Source organism: Amblyomma americanum, chromosome 9 (assembly GCF_052857255.1).
Source record: "Amblyomma americanum isolate KBUSLIRL-KWMA chromosome 9, ASM5285725v1, whole genome shotgun sequence".
Lineage (NCBI taxonomy): Eukaryota > Metazoa > Arthropoda > Arachnida > Ixodida > Ixodidae > Amblyomma > Amblyomma americanum.
In genome coordinates, this window is record NC_135505.1 from 107,681,451 (window position 1) to 107,694,420 (window position 12,970).

Below are 12,970 nucleotides of genomic sequence, written 5' to 3' on the forward strand. Positions count from 1 at the left end.
GTCGGCAGCCTGGTCGTCAGCCGAGTCATCTACTCACTACCATACCACCCGATGACCAAGGGAGGGAGGGAACAGGCGGATACGATACTCAGGAAAGCCTACAAGACGGCCCTTCACCTGCCAAAAAACACGGTTTATGGGGGATTTAACATCCCAAAGCGACTAAGGCTATGAGGGACGCCGTAGTGAAGGGCTCCGGAAATTCCGACCACCTGGGGTTCTTTTACGTGCACTAACATCGCACAGCACACGGGCCTCTTGAATTTCGCCTCCATCGAAATTCGACCGCCGCGGCCGGGATCGAACCCGCGTCTTTCGGGCCGGCGGCCGAGCGCCATAACCACTCAGCCACCGCGGCGGCTGCCAAAAAACACGTCGAACGAGAAGTTGCTCCGACTGGACATCAGCAACACCTTCAGCGAACTGGCGGAAGCCTTGCTCGAAACGCAGAAGATCAGACTGAGAAGCACTGATGCAGGGAGAGCGCTCCTGACTAGGTTGGGAAGGGATACGAGCGGATACGCAGACAGATACGCAGACCTACCCGACAACCTAAGAAAAACAATAAACGTTAGGCCGCTACCCAAGAACATGGACCCTAACCTCCACGAGCGCAGGAGACAGGCGCGGGCTGAACATGTGGAAAACACACTAGCGCGACTTAGCAATACGGTATGCACGGATGCCGCCACATACCCGCGAGGAGAGGACCGCGCGGCCACAGCGGTGGTGGTAGATTGCACAGGAAACCTAATCACATGCGCGACGGCGAAAATCGCCAGTACCGCAGAGGCCGAGGAAATTTCCGTGGCGCTGGCGGCAGCAGAAGGTTACAGAACAGGCAGGCCTCTAAACATCCTAACAGGCTGAAAGGAGGCGTGCAGGAATCACACAAGGGGCAGGATAAGCAGAACCGCCCTAAAAATCCTCGGCGGGGTCAAGCTCGCCAGGAGAGACATTACACACAAGTTAATCTGGATTCCGGCCCATGCAGGCATAGATGGCAACGAAAGGGTAGACAGCCTAGCTCGAGAAACCACGTTCCGAGCCGGGCAGTCGCATGTCCCGGAGTATTTATTGCCCACACGCGTGTGAGGGAGGATATACAGACATCCTAAACCTACACAGGGGGACGAGAGCTAAATACCCCCCACAGCATAAAGCCCTGACGAAAGAGGAAGCAACGTTTTGGCGCAGACTGCAAACAAACTCCTTCCCAAATTTATACATCGTAAACAAAATGTACCCGACGCAGTACAGAGATACCTGCCCCTGCTGCGGGGCCACACGCACACTCTACCACATCACATGGGAATGTAAACGCAACCAAACATTCCACCAACACAATAACCCGAGTGCGGAGCAATGGGAGAGTCGGCTCACCAGCTGCGAGCTCACGGCCCAAAGGGCTTTAGTGCAGCACGCAAGTGAGGTAGCTAGGCTCAGTGCAGCCCTGGAACAGGGGCCCATCCTTGCTTAAGAAGAGGCCTCAAGTCGCCCGCGCAGTGAAGACGACGGAGGCCTCGAGACTCCACTCCCTTGAAAGCACCCAAATAAAGTCTCTCTCTCTCTCTCCAAAAACCAATCCCCAATCCCGCAGAGGGCGCTATGGAGAGAGAGAGAGAAAAAAAAACTTTATTGTTGGAGAGGAAGTCGGGGCACGCCCCTGGGTCTCCGCACGACCCCACTGCACTCAAGTGTTTGTCCCTAAGGTCCATAACACTGGCAGCCCGGCCGGTGGCGATTGTCTGCACGGCCGGGTCCTCCGAGCGCAGCAGGGTCTCCCAGTCCTACCAGGTCTTGAGGTCCTCTAGGCCGTGCGGGGGAGGGTCCTCCGGGCAGAGGGAGAGGATGTGGAGGGAAGAGGCGAATGGTTCTGGGCACAAGGTGCAGGCAGGAGTGGGGAAGGAGGGGTGATAGTGCGCTAGGATCAGGGGTGATGGGAGTGAGTGTGTCTGTAGTTTGCGCCAGAGTTATGAATAATAATAATAATTGGCTTTTTGGGGAAAGGAAATGGCGCAGTATCTGTCTCATATATCGTTGGACACCTGAACCGCGCCGCAAGGGAAGGGATAAAGGAGGGAGTGAAAGAAGAATGAAGGAAGAGGTGCCGTAGTGGAGGGCTCCGGAATAATTTCGACCACCTGGTGATCTTTAACGTGCACTGACATCGCACAGCACAAGGGCGCCTTAGGGGTTTTCCTCCATAAAAACGCAGCCACCGCGGTCGGGTTCGAACCCGGGAACTCCGGATCAGTAGTCGAGCGCCGTAACCACTGAGCCAGCTCGACGGGGCCCCGAGTTATGGGCGGGAGTCAGAAAACCGAAGAGCGGAGAAAGTGGAGATAACGAGAATAGAAGGAGGAGGCGCTCGCCGGCTTGCAGCGTGTCAGGCGGGGTGTGAAAGAGATCCCAAATGGCTGGATTGATTGGTTATCTGAAACTTAAATGTTCAATAACTTTTACTTCTCATTAAAAGCCTGCACAACTAGCGCAGGAGAAATGCCCTATACCTTCTGCTGGCACCTTTTTCAACCGAGAACGAAATATTCCCGCAATTTTGAGCTCCAAACCTACTGTACTTGTTCGTGTTCTAGGAGGTGGTATAATTCGTCATTTCTGTAGCGCAGGAATTTTTAACTCTCATTGTACGATTTCATACTTCAAGCAAAGATGCTATATAGTACCTCTAATTGGCTCGCCTTACGCTTTAAGCGTCTTGTCACTTGTGAATGTCAATGTTCCCGGCATGTGTACACATGTAAATAATTTTTTCTTAGCACAAGTACTGACTGCTCTAACCCAAACCACTCCAAGCAATTCATTGTATTGATCGCACTCCATTCGCGCCCTCACTCTCCATTTACCTTCCCTTTCCCCCTTCTTCACTGGGGAGTAGCAGGCCAGGATCACCTTACCGCCTTCCGACCTCTCCGTCTTTCCTTTCACTAAATTACTTCTCTCTGTCTCCCTAGATACAACATTGAATATCCAAGTTTAGAAATGCGCCGATTGATAAGAAAATTAGCTGCGGTTCAGCTAATGCTCAACCTGGTTAGAGATCGGAAGATGTGGTATATCGGGAAGTAGACGCGGCTTGGCCTCTGTAACGTTGAGTGCGTTCCGCACATTGGATAGGCGACGCGCCCACCGTGCCAGGTCTGGGTTAAATCAATGGTTGATCGCGAGAGGTTGGTAACCCAATAAACGCTGCGGCCTATTGCGGAAGTAGCGCATGTCTGCCACAACGTTGTCAGCGCTAATGCATGCAGGCCACATCTCTCTATCTCACAAAAGTCACGTACCCTGAAGTGCGATTGCGGCGTGCACTGAACCAGGGAGCCAGTTATGCGCCTTTCCTTTCCTCAAAATCATCGGCGTCGAGAACGTTGTCAAAGCTAACACCAATGAGCACAAAGAACACCAGTGGTCTATAGCTTCGGTGCCGCGTGTCTGCTGTTGTGAGTGTCAACGCATGCAGCGCACATCTGACTACTAGCACGTAGCTTAAAGCGCAACTGAGGTGTTCACGTCACACCCTCATTGTTCCTTAGCTTTGTATTTGACCTTTGACCCTGACTTGACCTTGGGGTGTCTGGGGCAGTATGTGGTAGGACACCATAGTTATACATTGACTTAGTCTTGGTGTGACCTCTGGTTCACTTGAAGATCAAAACCGCAAGGTCACCGGCCAGGAGCGGCGGCCAAGTTGACTAACTACGGGACGTCCCAGCGAGACCCCTCGTCGTCAGTCCTCCTACACAAGTCGTACTCTGCAGCCACCGAAATCTCAACATACCGTACTCGTACGCCGTACTGGGGATCCTTCCCCTACGCCGATGGGATCCTGCCCTGCACGTACTTAATATATGCTGCTTCCCGAAACTGCAGCGAGCGACCTTCGCGGACCTCTTTAGCCATGCACTTAAATAGGCGGGTCGCGACCCCTGCTGATTGTGGGCGACTACAGCACCCCTAGCCAGCTATGGGGCTATCGTAAGGAAGAAGTGAGCAGACGCATGCTGGCACAGTTGGCGTCCACACTGGGCCTCACTCTCCACACCGACCCGGAATTTCCAACCCACGCAGACAAATATGTGGCCCGAGCCACGTGCCCGGACCTCACCTTCACTCGCAACGTAAGACACGCCGACTGGATCTACACCGAGAAGACCCTCGGCAGCCACCACTGCATACTCAACACCGCCGTTTATACACGCACCCTAGAACGCCCCACCAGTGCCGCCACACAAGCATGCATCCCCTATCGGACCACCTTTCGCAAAATTTCCCATCCGACGCCAACACGAACATCGCAAAGCAGGGCTACACGAACTGGTCCCGGTCAGTCATATCGCACCTTCGCTCCCACCAGAAGCAGATGCGGCTCACGGAGGTGGCCACGGACGTGGACAACCACCTCCTCCACCTCCGGGAAGAAACACAAGAAGCTCGAAAAGCACATTGCAGACCTCACCCTGAAGGCAGCAGAGTACGCAGCCCTGCTTGTCGACTCCATCTGGGTGGATCGCTGTAACACGGCGGCGAGGCAAATGTCGAGCCGCAACAAGTGGCAGCTCCTCCGAGCTTTCATCAACCCAACACAGAGCCGCAAAGAAACGCAGAAGCACCTACACAAAGCCATGCACACAGTCCAAGGAAATGCAACGCAGTTGGCACAAGCGCTTCGGGATCGCTACCTGTGCGCAACTCAGGACGCCCGCAGATCGGCCTACTCCTACGCAGGCTGGGAAAACTCGGAGCTGGACAAGCCTTTCCAGCTCCACGATCTGCAGGCCAGTTTGGTCAAAATGAAGAGGGCACTGTCCGGGCCAGGGCCAGGTCATCGTCAAACATTTCGCGGACCTCATTGATTCGGCGTACCAGTGCCTTCTAGAATATATCAATGTGATATGGACGGGGGAACCCCCCTCCCCATTGAATGGAAGACGTCCCTCGTTAACTTCATCCCGAAGGCAGGGAAACCGATCGACACTGACAACCTCGGCTCCATCTCTTTTTTATTTCTTTTTACTTTTTAATTAATTACTTTATTTATTTAATTTGCAATATCTTTAAATCTTTTTTTTTCATTTCTGTGTTTATTAGTTTTCTTTTACATTACGACTGCTTTATTATCAGTATGATATAAGATTACTATGCTATTTGGTACTTTCCCACTCGGAGTAGCATTCAGTTTTTGGCCTGGCGTTTTTTGTTGACGACGCCGACGACACGAAAATTTCCTTGGACGGTAGATGTATATACCTCCACTGTAAAAATTGATAAGGTGCTTTATGTTGAACCTGTGAAATATCATAAACTTCTTTATCCAAAAAATGTAACATATATTAATGCTTTCATTCGCCTAGAGAGATCGTGTGTTACCTGGTTTGCTTTTATCTTTACGTCTCTCTCCACCCTCCTGTTTCATAGATATTTGCCCGAGTACATGACGGACGTGCTGTCAAGTGGCAGTTGCGCTGTCAATGTCTGGGGTGTCATCAGTAAGCTTCGCCTGGGCTCCCTTGTGCGCATTGAATGCTTCCTTCTTTCCTGCTGCGTTCTTTTCCAGCAGGATCGTAGCCCTGTTCACACAGCACGCCTCGTGGGAATACTGCAGGAAGAGCTGGGCATCCACACGCTGGAACGGCAACCAATAGGTGCATATCTGAACCCCATCGACGTCTCGGCGAGCTGCTGGTGTAATTGCCGTCAGTTTCAACTTCGCTAAGTGTTAGCTGGATGTTGCGTTCAGATTGTTCATTTCTCACGGCAATAAAGAGCCTTGTGAATGCCAAACATTTTAAATACTTATTTGAAGCGGTGGTTCGAAGTGAGGCTCCACAGTGCCTTGCATTTCACGCCTCGATGTATTCCTCTCTACCAAGTGATTCAGCAGTCGAGTGGAAGCCGCGTGTGCCTTCCAACAGCATGCCGATACAGGCGCTGCATCGACGCGCCGAAAGCGGAGAAGGAGGGGAGCAGTTCCCCCTCCTTTCCCTTGAGAGAGTTTAGGCGCTTTGTGATGCGCGCTCCCCTTCGTTGCTACCATCAGCTACCGACGCCGCACTAGAAATTTATCAAGCGTGATAAGCACCTGCACGAGAGCGAGGGTGAAGGTTGTCGTCACTCGCGGAACTTTCGCGGCGAGCGTGCGGCGCGAGATAGCAGCGCCGCGGTGCGGCCCCGGAGCCACTCCCGTGCCCGGAGCCGAGGGCTCTCCACTTTTGCTCACGACTGCACCTCGAACAACACAACACCTCCGCGGACGCCATGTTCAGATTTCGCCCACACAGATCCACACAGGATGTCCTGCTCCAACTTGACCCCGAAATCCCGAACCCCATCAAGCAGGCCCCAAACGACAAAATTGTCCTCGCGCTCGACCTGAAAGGAGCATTCGACAACGTAGCTCACGTGGTCATACACACTTGAGTCAAACCCACGGCGGAATCAAACCCACGGCGGAATCAATACCTTCAATTATGTGAAATAATTTCTCGCGGAGAGACTGTCCTACATACGAATGCAAAAGCAAAAGAACGGACTTTTCCTGCTCGGCAGGAGGGGGACACCACAAGACGCGGTGCTGTCCCCTCTGCTATTAAATATTGCCATGATGCGCCTGCCTGCCCTGCTGGGTGCGGTCGAAGGGGTGCAGCACGCGCTATATGCCGACGACATCACCCTCTGGGCCATGCAAGGGCGCCTGGGGGAGACCAGCCTGCAAACGGCTGCCATCATAGTGGACCGCTATGCACGCGGCTGTGGTGTGAAATGCTCCCCACAGAAATCGGAATTCGTGAATCTTCGCCCCTCGCGCACATGCTCGACCTAAATCAGTATCTCCTTGCAAAGCGTAGAGTCCTCGGACATTTCATACAAAACCAGTGACGCTGCGACACAACACTCGCCATGCTCCGGTAGGTGGGGGACCAGGTGGGCCGCATGGTCCGCCGGGTTTCCAACAAGCGCGGTGGGTTACGAAGCAAGGACGCCTTGTGGCTGGCGAAAGCATTCGTGACCAGTCTAACCTTGTATTCGGCTCTCTACCTCCACGTGCGGAAACAGGAAGAGGACGCCCTCGAGGTCATCCTACGCAAAATTATGAAACGGGCGCTGGACCTCCCGGTCTCTACCTCTACCAGCCACATCATTGCGCTGGGCGTGGTGAACATCTTCCGGGAGCTTTGAGAGCCCACTTAGTCAACCAATACACGCGTTTTGCACAGACCAGGTTCGGTCGCCTCCTCTTGGACCGGCGACACATCAAACACGACTATGACATTGAGGAAAGGCATAGAGGGCCACAACCCTGGAGACGCGCCCCCAGGTCAAACATCTTCCCCGCAAAATGTACAGAGAAGACCGTAGCGGTCGTCGCCAGGCACGCATAGGAGCGTTGGCGCGATACTATGGTCCCCAAAAACGCATGTATTCCGCGGACGTTGCTTCCCACATCACGCGAGGCGGGGGGGGGGGGTACACGGTCGCAGTAGTACACAATACAGTTAACGGGCTCACTTTGAAAGCCTGCAGCGCAACACACGGGGAGGATATTGTCATTGCTCTGGCACTCAGCAATCCTAAGTCGAAACAGATGATAACCGACTCTCGAGGGTCCTGTCGGAACTATGAGCTGGGAGGGGCTCCCCCGCTTGCCTGCGCATACTGAAATCTAGCTGACAATACGTAGGTCGAACTCCGCGTAGAATGATTTGAGAATGATTTGGGCCCCCGGTCACCAGGGGCTACAGGGATACGAACAGGCCGATCAGGCCATCCGCACACTCTCTCCCCGGGCTATCCCCCTCTTCTTGAAAATAGGGGCTTCACCTAGTGTTGTGAGTTGAAGGGGCCAGTAGGGCCCCAACCCAAGCACCTTTCTGTCAACAGTTAATCGTAAATAAATGTTTTAATCCCCAGCGCCACCACCGTATAAACAGCACCATGCATCACTCAAATTGAATTGACTCAGGATGCACCGAAATTCAACCGCGTGCGCTAAATACCGCCGCATCTCAACTGCGCGTGCATCCCGTTCGAGGTCAAGCACGCAGTTAGAATCCCCGACAAGAAAGAACGGGTGGCTGTGAAACGGCGCTAGAGAACGGAAGAAGTCTTTGGTATGAGGGTGCTGGGCCGGCGCATTTACACTCACAACGCGGATTTTGCGTCGACCATAATAAACATGAAACGCGATAACGCGTATTAAGTGGCTATCATAAAGCAGGCTGCGCCTAAACAACACCACTCTCACACCAGGACTGCGAGGCGAACTAAAAGAGCAAAATTTTTCACAGGAAATCGGTCATCAAAAGTGTTCTCATCCCGACAAGCACGAAGCTTACATTCTTGCAGAAACAATAGAACAACTTTCTGTGCACTGGCGAAATGCACTACGTTACGCGCCTTATCTGGGTTACGGAAGCCGTGAACGTTGAGCGCAAGAAGGGTTAAGAAAGTGGGAATTCAAAGAAAGAACGTGATGAGAGCCATCTTGCCTGTCGGGGATTTCAGAAGTACGTACTACATACATTTTGTCGAAGGAGGAGCCGCTGTCCGTGTCCGGTTCGTGATGCCCGACTCGGGGCTTCTTGGCGGCTGGTATGGGTGACGAATCATCTGCGTCGCTTGGTGGACAATGGTTCCGTGGGGTACGCTGAGCGCGGGTCACCTGGCTTTTTAGGAGGTCGTCGCCCCTTAACACGTGTGAGTCCGGGAACCAGGTGTTCGCGTCCCCGAACAATGTGCCGTCCTTGCATGACGACTATACTCTCTCTGCCCAAGATGGTCGTGGGGTCGTCTCGTCCACGGCCGGCTGGCTGCCCGTCTTCCCCGGTTGCCGGCGAGGCAGGGGCAAGTTCCGCAGCGCAAGGCTGTGAAGCAGACAGCTGCATAGCGTTCACTGGGACAGAAGCAAGCTCGTTATCGCCGCTCCGGCAGCCCATGGCAGATGATGTCGCAGATAACGCAGCCGGCGCTTTGGACGCATGCGCTGGCTCGTCGGTTGGGGTGACAGGGGAGTGTTCGTCCGATGCATGCATGCTCTGTGTATTGGAGCCCTCAGGGGACTCGGTGGTGAAGGGGGGAGCCGTGCCAGGACCACTGAGCGCAAGCGTTGTAGACCCCGCCTCCTCAGTGCCGCCAAGTGAGCACAGCGAAGTGGCCAGGCGACGATCGCCACGATCACCGCGAGCGCTAACTTTCCTGTGGCCAACCAAGGCTTCGTGACGTCATCAGATGCAAGCTGTATAAAAGAACCACCACACCTAACTTCAATTAGTGGGCATGGCAAAGTGACCAGGCGACGATCGCTAACCCGTAAAGCTGTATACCTCGTTACGCTCTATGCCTACAACTTTTAGTCCAGGCAGCCAGCCAGAATTTTCTGGGAAATAAATAGAATTCAACCACGCGTTTAGTTTTCGTCGCACAGGTCAGTTACAGTCAGTCATTTCGTAGCGCCGATAGATGTTTAATTGCTCAGCCGTGCACTCATAAATGTTTACAAATTGCATTAGTGTTTCTGTTCGTGTAGACTTGTTCTGTGTGGTGACGTTTAGGAAAACCCGGTACCATCTGTCGATGAAATGCTTCAAACGCTAATAAACGGTCAACAGGCCATAAGAAGTGATATCGCTGACCTGAAGATTAGCCTTGAAACCACAAAAAAGAGGGTATCATGCATTCAAGTTATAGGTTGGCTAATCTCGAACAGAAATCAGAAAACATTCGTAACAGGAGCACAACCGCTTCCGGTGTCCAAATGATCATCGCTAAAATGCAAGCGACAGCACAGGCAGCTAGTCGACTTAGAAAACCGTAGCCGGAACACGAACTCCTTTGTTCTTGGCGTTGAAGGCAGTTCCGATTAATCGGATATGCGCAGTAAGGTTGTGAAGGAGATTTTTGAAGATAAGCTAAACGTAATACGCACGTCCATCAGTCGCATTCACAGATTTGGGAAAACTTCTCCTAAAAGACCGATTATTACGAGTTTTAAAGATTACAGAGAAAAAGAAGCTGTTCAACGCAATGCTCGGAAGCTGAAAGGATCCGGCGTGTCCGTACAAAATGACTGTTGTGCAGAGACGCTTCGAAAGCTTCTCTGGGAAAGGACCAAGAGTTAGAAAGATCCAGGGAAGAAAGTGAACTTACTTCATGACAAGCTTCGTGTTGAGCAGTTTAACACACGGGATGACAACACGATGGCCCCCCAAGTGCTACCGAAGAAGGTAGCGTCCCTGCCTGAAAGCTAGCAAACACAACAATGGTAGCTGAGCATGCTTTCCTTAAACGCGAGAAGCATAGCGAATAAAAGAGACGCACAAGAGGTACTTTGATTTCATATGATCCTCATATTTACGTGATAACAGAGACCTGGCTGTGATTATTTTAATAAAAACCACTTACTACTACTACTACACTCGAAGAGAGAGTTCACACTGAGCAACCCTCAGGTCGGCCCAAGTCAGCCCTACAACAGGTGATGGGTTGATGGAAATAGGATACGCTTCCGGGGAGAGGAGGATCAGGAGTCTACTACTGGCGCCGTCATGCATTCAATGACGCGCCGAAACTGTAGTTGGGTACAACTCCAAACCGCAGCGGCTTTTCTCTGTACAAGGACCCCCTTCTAGCCAATGGCGTCGGCCGATTATCATGATCCTGCTAGTATGACAAAGCAGGGAGAAGTGGATGAAAGGAGAAAATACCTTCCCTCTATGGTCGGGGATAGACCCTCTCTTCAATGTGGGTCTGTTCCCTGCATTGTCACGTTAGCAAGGTCATGAGAACCGGCCGACACCATTGGCTGGAAGGAGTTCCTTTAACGGTGGAAAAGCAGCTAAGTTCTCGAGTCGTATCCGGCTATAACGTGCTCCGAACTAATCAAAAACGCAATCTTTCATGCCGGTATGACCTTGTTCAGCCGGCACCTGACGGACCCATGCAGACGAGGCTGATCCCTTGGCGACAATGCCTGCCTTGCGTGCAGGTCACACCCAGCTACGTCCTGCCGACGGGTTTCCGGGCCGAGTACGGCACCGGCGGGCCCTGCGTCTGCTTCGTGACCGAGTACGACGCGTTGCCCGAGGCGGGACACGCGTGCGGCCACAACCTGATCGCCGAGGCCGCGCTCGGTGCCTCGCTGGCGCTCAAGAAGGCTCTCGACAACGCCCCGGGCCTCTCGGGCCGCGTCGTGTGTCTTGGCACGCCTGCCGAGGAGGGCGGTTCCGGCAAGGTCTGCGGCGTGGCTAATGGTGTTTTTTTAGGCGAAGCATTACTTAACGCGGTTCCAACCAACAATCTTGTGTGAAGCCTCGAAGTAACTCGGGTTAGTTCGGAGGAGTGTCTTGCATGCTGCAGCAAATGGGAAGAAACTCGGGTAATTTCGGAGGAGGTCGCGCCATCGTCAGCCAATGAGGGGGGGGGGGGCAGCATTGTGAATAACCTTGGCGCCCTCAAGGCTACTTGCTTTCGCACGTCTACTCGGTTTAGCTACGTTATAAACTTGCCGCTTTTTTTAATGCGTTAGCATTAGAACCCCCATTAGCGGACTATCTGTTACGCAGTGAGAACTTGCATTCCTCTACTTACTATCTCCGCGCTAACTCGTTGGAGGCGTTCTTTCTTACTAGTTTCTTCCGTTGCCTGTTCAAGTCAAGGCTGATTCCAGACCTTAAAACTCTATGGCCACTACATCTCACGTTCCAGAACACATCCACATAATAAAAATATAAAAAAAATGTTTAAAAAACTTACCATCACCTTATTATACCTTTCTTTTGAAGTCGACTATCTGGCGAAGCGGATATCTAGTTCATGTTTGTGAATACAGTCGAACCCCACTAAAGTGAAACGTTTTACAGCGAAATAATGGCTATAACGAAGGAATGACGATTCCTCCTGGAAGCTCGGTCAACACGGGACGAAATAATCACCGGGCCGCTTCAGCTTCGTTACAACGAGGTTCAACTGTACTAAGCATCTGCTGAACATATCATATCCATGTTCATCATTCTCGATGAAAAAATGTGAAAATTGAAAAATTGTATGGTACTGTTATAGAAATATTCAAAGTAATGGTCCGTACTTTCTATGTAACAAAATCTTTTTGAGTGTTTCCATCGGTCGCAACGAACAGTTAAGACTGCCATAGTAAATCAATTGTGAACACTTTTGACGATAGCAAAAACGTTAATAGACAAAAATAACAGTCTTCCGTCGGATGATCTGCTGTTATATTGATTCTTACAGTGAAATCTTGCATTATATGCAAAATTTGCGTTTATAAACGGTTTCCCTCTGAAAAATGTTCTTGTCCAGAATTTTTTGTATAGGCTTCTAACTTTTTATTGCTTTCTTTACAGGAAGTGCATGTGCACGCAATTAATAGCGTGTATGTGCGGTGTCACGATACATTCCCACGCGGAAGTTCACTGTCTACGAACAGTCGGAGCGGAATGCTCAGCTGCTCCGCTGTTCAAGGGGCAGCAAACGCGTAGGTGTGCCATGTACAAGATGCACGCGCTATTGCGTTAGCTTTGTGTTCCTCGCCGAAGCTTTTCAGGCTGATCGACGTCGCAGAAGCCCGGTCACGCAATGACCTCGTCTGTGGTCCGCGCATGCAGGAGCTGGTGCTTCGGTGCGGTGCCCTTCAGGACGTGGACGCGGTGGTCATGGTGCACCCGAGTGCAGTGAACGACGTGGCGCGGCCGTGCATGGCTGTGGCCAAGATGCGCGTGCGCTACACGGGCAGGGCGTCGTACGTGGTGGGAGCCCCGCATGCCCCGTCAACGCCCTGGACGTTGTCGTGACAGCCTACACGTCCGCGGCCGCCATGCGCCAGCACATGAGGCCCTCCTGGAAGGTGCGCACCCAGTGAGAAGGCTCTGAGCCTTCTTGGAGATGGACTATATGTAGACACCGACACGTAGTTCGACTAAATCGGCAAATTAGCTTT